This window comes from Pinus tabuliformis, chromosome 6, assembly GCF_031772625.1.
Source record: "Pinus tabuliformis cultivar Carrire ecotype Pingquan chromosome 6, CPIR1, whole genome shotgun sequence".
NCBI classification, from domain to species: domain Eukaryota; kingdom Viridiplantae; phylum Streptophyta; class Pinopsida; order Pinales; family Pinaceae; genus Pinus; species Pinus tabuliformis.
The window spans coordinates 1,655,779,826-1,655,787,706 of NC_142292.1; the positions used below are offsets into that span (position 1 = coordinate 1,655,779,826).

General features: G+C 36.4%; 1 pseudogene; it reads left to right on the plus strand.

Moving 5' to 3' along the window:
- The first annotated feature begins 459 nt into the window (after window positions 1–459).
- LOC149265312 (BTB/POZ domain-containing protein At1g30440 pseudogene) lies at window positions 460–1,560 on the plus strand (annotated as a pseudogene).
- The last annotated feature ends 6,321 nt before the right edge of the window (window positions 1,561–7,881 follow it).

Consider the following 7,881-nt stretch of genomic DNA (forward strand, 5'->3'; position numbering starts at 1 on the left):
ACAAGATTCAATTTATTTTCTGGCTTCACCATAGCGCTTTTGGGAATTAAAAAAAAAAAAGTGAATCATTAATTTGCACAAAGTTTGATCAGTTGCTCTAGAAGCTAGATTTTCGAACAATTTCCTGCTAGTGATGCAAGGTTTGATTTAATTTCACTTTCAAAACCAAACTTTTAGGCCATCTTCATACATGATACATCTATGTAAGTTTTAATTAATTTCCTGGTTTGAAGTTCTATTATTTAGGTTGCAGGCTTTAGTTCATCAGTTTTGATATATTATTTGGTTTCACAAAAAAAAATCGGTAATTCTTCTAGTTGCAGATTTATGATTGATGGCCCTAGATATTTGATTAAAAGTATACTTCAATATGCACATTTTGTATAAATTTTATTGATACCCCTTTGCTATTTTTCATATTGCCACATCTAGCTTTTTTTAATCTGAGATTAATTAATTATGGATTGGAATCTATCTTGGCAATTCCAGTTTCCTCTGATGTCAAGGAGTGGGAAGTTGGAAAAGCTCATAGCAGAGTATAAGGAAGATGAAATCTGTTGCCTCTCTTTGTCAGACATTCTTGGAGGGCCTGAGACTTTTGAACTTGCTGCCAAATTTTGCTATGGTATGAAATTGGAGATCACGCCCCATAATGTGGCTGCCTTGCAATGTATTGCTAATTATTTGGAAAATACAGAGGAGTACGGGGAAGGAAATTTATTAACAAAAGCTGAAGGATTTCTTGACCAAGTGGCACTTCAGAGCTGGAAGGACTATGTACAAGCCTTGCAGAGTTGTGATGGATTTATTCAGAAAGCAGAAGAGCTGCAAATAGTGAGGAAATGTGTGGATTCTCTTGCAATGAAGGCCTGTACTGATCCCAACCTTATTGGATGGCCTACGCAAGAGCAAGAGGGGTTGCATAGTCTAGGTGGTAGTATTCTCTGGAATGGTATTAGCACAGGGGCAAGACATAGGCATCCTCAATCAGATTGGTGGTATGAAGACATTGCAGTCCTCAGCCTGCCACTGTTCAAGCTTTTAATCTCTGCAATGGAGGAGAAAGTAATACGAGCAGAAAATATTGCAGGAGCCCTTGTATATTATGCTAAGAAGTCCATCCCAGGACTCACTAGGAGACAGGCAGGAAATGCAAACTCGGGTCTGCCCTTGGGATCTGCTCCTTCTGAGTTTGTGCTTTTCCTCTGCCTCACAATATACACAACGACCAAGCTTCCTAGTGTGGCAGATCTGCTTGTTCCCAACAAGGCCAATCTTTACAAACTGCAGAATGAGATCAGGGCATGGCCCATGTATCTGCCAAATATGGCAGAACTGCAGGCAGAATTGAGGATGTCTTTGCCTAACTGGGTTGGAAATTTTATTCTAGGAAACTTCTCACAATCCAATCAAACTGAGCATTGCATACTTGTAAGTTATTACTTTCTTACTCTTACATTTTCAGTAGAAAATTGGAAATTGTATTTGGCACTGTGGCTTTTCAAGTTGATTCAATGTTATTTCAATCTTAGACTTCCAGGATTTTGTAAGAATGCATAGATCTCAGTGTGCATGTGTTTGTGTGTCCTTGCAGATTCACTACTTACAATAGCCCATAGAGTTTGGTATAATTGTCTGCAGAAATACACATACAGTGATATGATATGATCTTAAAATGTATAATTACAGAGTGCATGATCCCTCAGCGATTAAAATTTTGATGAGTAACATTCATATGTGTCTACATAGGTATTTACAATTCTAAATATCACTTGATTTTGTTCTAGACCCTGACTGCTAAGTTGCTAACTCACTATGAACTGGAAATCCTAAACATCATCTAACAGTTATCTTCCTACACCTCCATTTGGACTGAAGAATTTATATAATCAGGTTCTTAGTTTTCCAGTTTGATTTTGGTTACAACAACTTCCAATTCTATACCTATCATTGCCATGATGATTGAGTTTCCCATTACTTAAAGCCTTTGTTGATTGAGTCCACTGAATGAGCCAAGTTCATGTTAGAGTCTGTTCTCAAATTTACTGTTCACAACCTTACATTCACCATCTCAGAACAGTAAAGCAAGAATGTAAATTTCATATAGAAAAGTCTATAATAGAGCAATACAAACTTACAATGGTTCCAGATAATTCTTAGTGCATGTCACTAGAACTCAAGCTTCTCTTGCAATATTGGCCTTGAGGGCTTCTTTTCATTAAAATTCATAATTTAAGAGTTGACAAAATTCAAACAGAATTCTTGTTTCTCAACTAGTTGATTCCCTTTTATATCTATTCTCATCGCTTCCTTGTGAACTCTTGGACTTCCTTCTTGGCAATTATGACCTTTTGATTTAAATAGGATATTTTACACCAAGGATTTGTCTTTAGTTGGAGCCATAGGCTACCATGTGCCTTATCATCCAGATAGGTTGACCCTAGTCTTATTCACATTTCTAATTATTTAACCATATACTTTTTATTATTAACTATATAATAGTTTAGATAATATATCATTTGTTTTTGCAAATTTAACCCAAAATAAATAAATCTCAATTTCTAAAAAAAACTTTAACTAGTGTCTAGCTATCTCAAATTCTATCCCAAAACTAATAAAACTTTTAAATTCAAAAATTTAAAATATATTTTTATTTTAAGATGTCCAGGTCAATATTTTTTTGAAACATTAAAACCAACGGTCAGTATAAAATGTAAGTACTCAATCAAAATACACAGAGTTATATATATTCCCAGACTAGGCAGGGACCAAAGAAATATTCCCATGTATTAAACATACACTACTTCTGTTGAAAATGGCAACAAGAAATTGTTAAAAATAAAAGGGCTAAAAATAGTACTGCTAAAAATAGCAGTTTGGGTACTAGTGCTGGATTGGGCAACAGGGAATGAAAAATGGAGGTGCTAAAAAAAGAAGTTCTATTTTTAGCAGTTCAATGTGGATTCCTATTTTAGTCAGTCCCTGGACTAGAAATAGGAAGTAAAATTCGAATTTGAACTTAACAGCTGTTTGAAAATAAATAAATTAATTCTCCATGAGTTAATTAGTTGTGAAAAATCAAACATGAAGTCTATGTGAGGACATGCAACAGTGTCTCTATTAATTGAGGAATTTATCCATCAGTTAAAGAGATAAGGATGAGTTCTAATTTGAGTTGTAACTAGTTGGCTCAGTTAACTGAGTCAAGTCCAGTTATATTTGATTTAAACAGTTTGTTTAAATTAATGTGAGTTCAGTTAGTTAACGTTTGCATGCATGTAACTACTGCACTTTAGATAATTGAATATTCTCTCATAAATAACTCATGCATGTCAGTTCAGAGAAAGACTCAGTTGAGATCAGATGGAGGGACAGTGTACTATCAGTTGCTAGGATATTCCTTGGTGAATATTCCTTGCATGCAGAAGGAATATTATTCCTTATGGATTGCGTAGTTGGACCTGAGGTTACAATGGGTATGATATGACCAATTCACACATGTTATGACATTAGACCCCAATCAAAACTGCGCAAGGAAATAGGAGCTTGGAGGACTTGTGTAGCCTATCATTCAGGCCTAGGTAGTCCATAAGCTACATCATTAGAGTACAGAGAGCGCAGGATAGCTTTTGAGCTGATTCTTTTTGTATGTTGTTGAGGATTTCCACTTGATTGATAATACAAATATGGGGTTTTAGGCTGGTGCTTTCCCCAGGTTATATCTTTTGTGTTATGGTTGATTACTTCTCCTTCTCAGTTATATCTGTTCATGCTTGATGTTGCTCATGTTCAATTAAGCTTCCACAAAGTTTATGGTAGATGTAGATCTAGTATTATGATTTAGTACATTTCATATATCAGTTTGATCTACAGGTCAAATTTCTACATGATATCAATGAGCTAGCTGATTTGTAGAGAAAATTCTACATGGTATCAGAGCAAAGGTGATCAAAGGAGAGAACAGTATACTGAGAGGAGATTTCAAAGTTTTGAGTTTTGGGCCGAGAGTTTGCGGAGCAGATCTAAAAATTTCTGTACAAAATTTTTAGAAACTAATAGCAGATTTGGATTCCTTGCGGAAAATACCCAAAAAAAAAAAAAATTGGCTGAATCGGAGTTCGGATGAGGGAGATATCACTGATTTAAAATCAGCTCTTTTTCTAGAAAATTTCGTGACGGCGGGAAAGTGGAAACAGATTAGTGTACTAGCCAAAAACCTATATGCACTTGAGGTACAAGATGCATGCAAAGCCTTGAGGAGCAAGGAAAAGGTTAGATACTTGGTGGTTGAGAGGGAGAGTACATTACCTCTCAACATGCAGTGCCAGAAGAAGTCTCAGACAATTGTGGAGGAGCCACAATTGGTGAAGCAGCTTCAGGAGGTTGTGGAGCAGCCACAACTAGAGAAGCCGAGAGGAGACAAAGTGGAGGCATCCACTCATGCAAAGACCTCCAGTAGGGGGAAACTTCGAGCCAGGTGGGCAGAGGGATCACATGTAGCCATAACTCCAGGTGGGAGGTGGGGTGATGTGGAGTGATCGTCCCAAGGAGGAGGGGCAAGATCCTTGAGGTACCCAACCTCTTTGATTCGACTTTGCTACAGGAGCCCTGATGAGGAGTAACAGGATTGACTGATTGGGTAGAGACAGATGTGGATGGAGCGGCAGAGAGAGATACAGTGCAGGGAATTCTAGGACAGTGCAGAGCTAGCAGGCTGTAGCTATGCGAGAGGCACAAGTGTGTTGCACCAGTGTCGGGTAGCAGAGAGAGGTGTGCAACGGTTCGAGATGCATGGAGATATTGCAGTAGCACAGAGGTTAGAGAGGGAGCACTTGTCAGCGGCAGGTAGAGCTTCAGCATCAGAGTATGTTTCTAGCCCAACAGAGAGGTCAGTTGGGAGTTCTTTTTGTTCCAAGAGTTGTTGGAGCAACCACACTTGGTAGAAGTGTTGCATGCAGAACATTCTGAAGGCACAGGATTGGGTTCGAGAGGAAGCCTTTCTTGTTGAGAGGGAGTGTTGAAAATGGCAACAAGAAATTGCTAAAAATAAAAGTGCTAAAAATAGCAATTTGGGTACCAATGCTGGATTAGGCAACCGAGAATGAAAAATGGAAGTGCTAAAAATAGAAGTTCTATTTTTAGCAGTTCAGTGTGGATTCCTGTTTTAGTTAGTCCCTGGACTAGAAATAGGAAGTAAAATTCGAATTTGAACTTAACAACTGTTTGAAAATAAATTAATTAATTCTCCATGAGTTAATTAGTTGTGAAAAATCAAACATGAAGTCTATGTGAGGACATGCAACAGTTTCTCTATTAATTGAGGAATTTATCCATCAATTAAAGAGATAAGGATGAGTTCTAATTTGAGTTGTAATTAGTTGGCTCAATTAACTGAGTCAAGTCCAGTTATATTTGATTTAAACAGTTTGTTTAAATTAATATGAGTTTAGTTAGTTAATGTTTGCATGCATGTAACTGCTGCACTTTAGATAACTGAATATTCTCTCATAAATAACTCATGCATGTTAGTTCAGAGAAAGACTTAGTTGAGATCAGATGGAGGGAAAGTGTACTATCAGTTGCTAGGATATTCCTTGGTGAATATTCCTTGCATGCAAAAGGAATATTATTCCTTATGGATTGCGTAGTTGGACCTGAGGTTACAGCAAGTATGATATGGCCAATTCACACATGTTATGACATTGGACCCCATTCAAAACTGCACAAGGAAATAGGAGCTTCGACGACTTATGTAGCCTATATATTTACAAAGAGGGCAGGATAGATTTTGAGTTGATTCTTTTTGTATGTTGTTGAGGATTTCCACTTGATTGATAATAGAGAGATGGGGTTTTAGGCTGATGATTTCCCCAGGTTATATCTTCTGCGTTATGGTTGATTACTTCTCATTCTCAGTTATATCTGTTCATGCTTGATGTTGCTCATGTTCAATTAAGCTTCTGCAAATTTTATGGTAGATATAGATCTAGTATTATGCTTTAGTACATTGCATATATCAATTTGATCTACAGGTGAAATTTCTACATGATATCAGTGAGCTAGCTTATTTGTAGAGAAAATTCTACAACTTCAACCATATGAACTATAATTATCCATGTCAGCCATATAATCTGAAACATGGTCCAACCACCCTTGAAATAACTTATTTCCTAACTTATCACACTATGTTTCCTAATTTATCCAAAATTTGTGAAGAAACCTTCCTCTGGACTGCCTTTCTCATCTTCTCTTTGAGATTGCATTCATGTCTAGGCACTGGAGTGCTGATAACTGTATCAAGCAAGATGCTAAATTTTGAATTTTGAATGTTGTGGCAGGGAATGCAACTGTGTTGTTTTCTAATATTTTTGGGTGAATTGGTAATGGATTTTGTGACAGAAGCAGCAAGTTGGAGGACTCTCTAGTATTTGTGTAGAACATTTAAAATCTCAAATGGGGGAGTGGGTTTTGAAAGTATAGACAATAGAATTAACTTAGAGTTTTGAAAACAGATGAATAGACTTGTACGAAAAAATGTGCATAAATTAATATTTAATACGTAGTTGATAGTCAGTGGAACTCTAGATGTTGGTTACAATGTTCCCCTCATGTCACATCTTGGAGATGCCCAGGAAATTTTGTAGAGGAAGAGAGTAGAAGTAGGGAAAGAAAAAGGTTGGAATCTGGATAATTGTTTAATTTGGGCTACAGTTGGTACTCTGTGTACTCTACATCTGGGGAATTAACACTGTGGGTAGAGAGTTTTGTATATTGTTCAAGAGTGAATTTTTGTTTAGCCATTATCATGTTCAAAATTCAATAACATTTTGCATTAGTGCTATGTGCAAATTTAGTGTTTTAATTAGCTTCATTTGTCATTCTTATTCAGCTAACAAGAACAAGTATAATTTATTATCTTTGAGGTGTGGGATTTAGTCTTTACCAGGTCTCAAGTTCAAATCTCATGGGAGAGTTGAGGATGGAAACCATTTTTGGGGAATTTAGGTATCCCAAGGGACATCCAAGCTAGGCTAAGCTTCACACATTTTTGGTGGTAGAATCCCATTGGAGAGCAAACCATTCCTCCATCCACCATAGAACTGGCCCCAACCTAAACTCAACATACTTGTAAAAAAAACATAAATACAATTCATCCTAAATTTATTTAGATTTATCAGATTGCTTTCTCATCCTCATATTTCCCCTGCTTGTTACTCTAGTACTTTGCTAACGCTTTTAACATCAATTTGAATCTTAATAACAATCCTAGGGACTCATTGTTGCAAATAGTATTTCAACGAGTGTCTGCTTAAATAGAATATAGATTACTTAGAGGACAATTGTTATTGTCTTTGGTTTAACCAACATTTGAGCCATAAGGTGTCTGATTATTCAGACAAGGGGTGTATTTTAAGCATAAAATCAAAATGGGTTGATTGAGGATAAAGAGCTTATTATATTGTGGAAAAGAATAGTTTCATCTTCTAGCCTCTAGCTATTGATTTCTTTGCTCACACTCGCTTGATTCTTGGTCTGATTTTTTGGATCTGTTTCTAGCACCATACAGGTACAAGATTATATTTTGAATCAATACCTCTTGATTCATAATCAATTCCTCTTTGAACAAGCTAATATATGTGTCATGTGCCAACTTGCAAGAATATCAGAGATATGGTCACTCTTTTCACTTTGATTGCTTCTACATTTATAATTTCAAAAAGGATTTTGGTTTATAATCAATACCTCTTTACAGCAAGCTAACATATGGCACCATGTTGTAACTTGCAAGAATATCAGAGATATTCTAACTCTTCACAGATTGAGTTCCCCTTACAATCAAAATATCTGGAGCATTTTCAATTTGCAGGTAGGGTTTCTAAC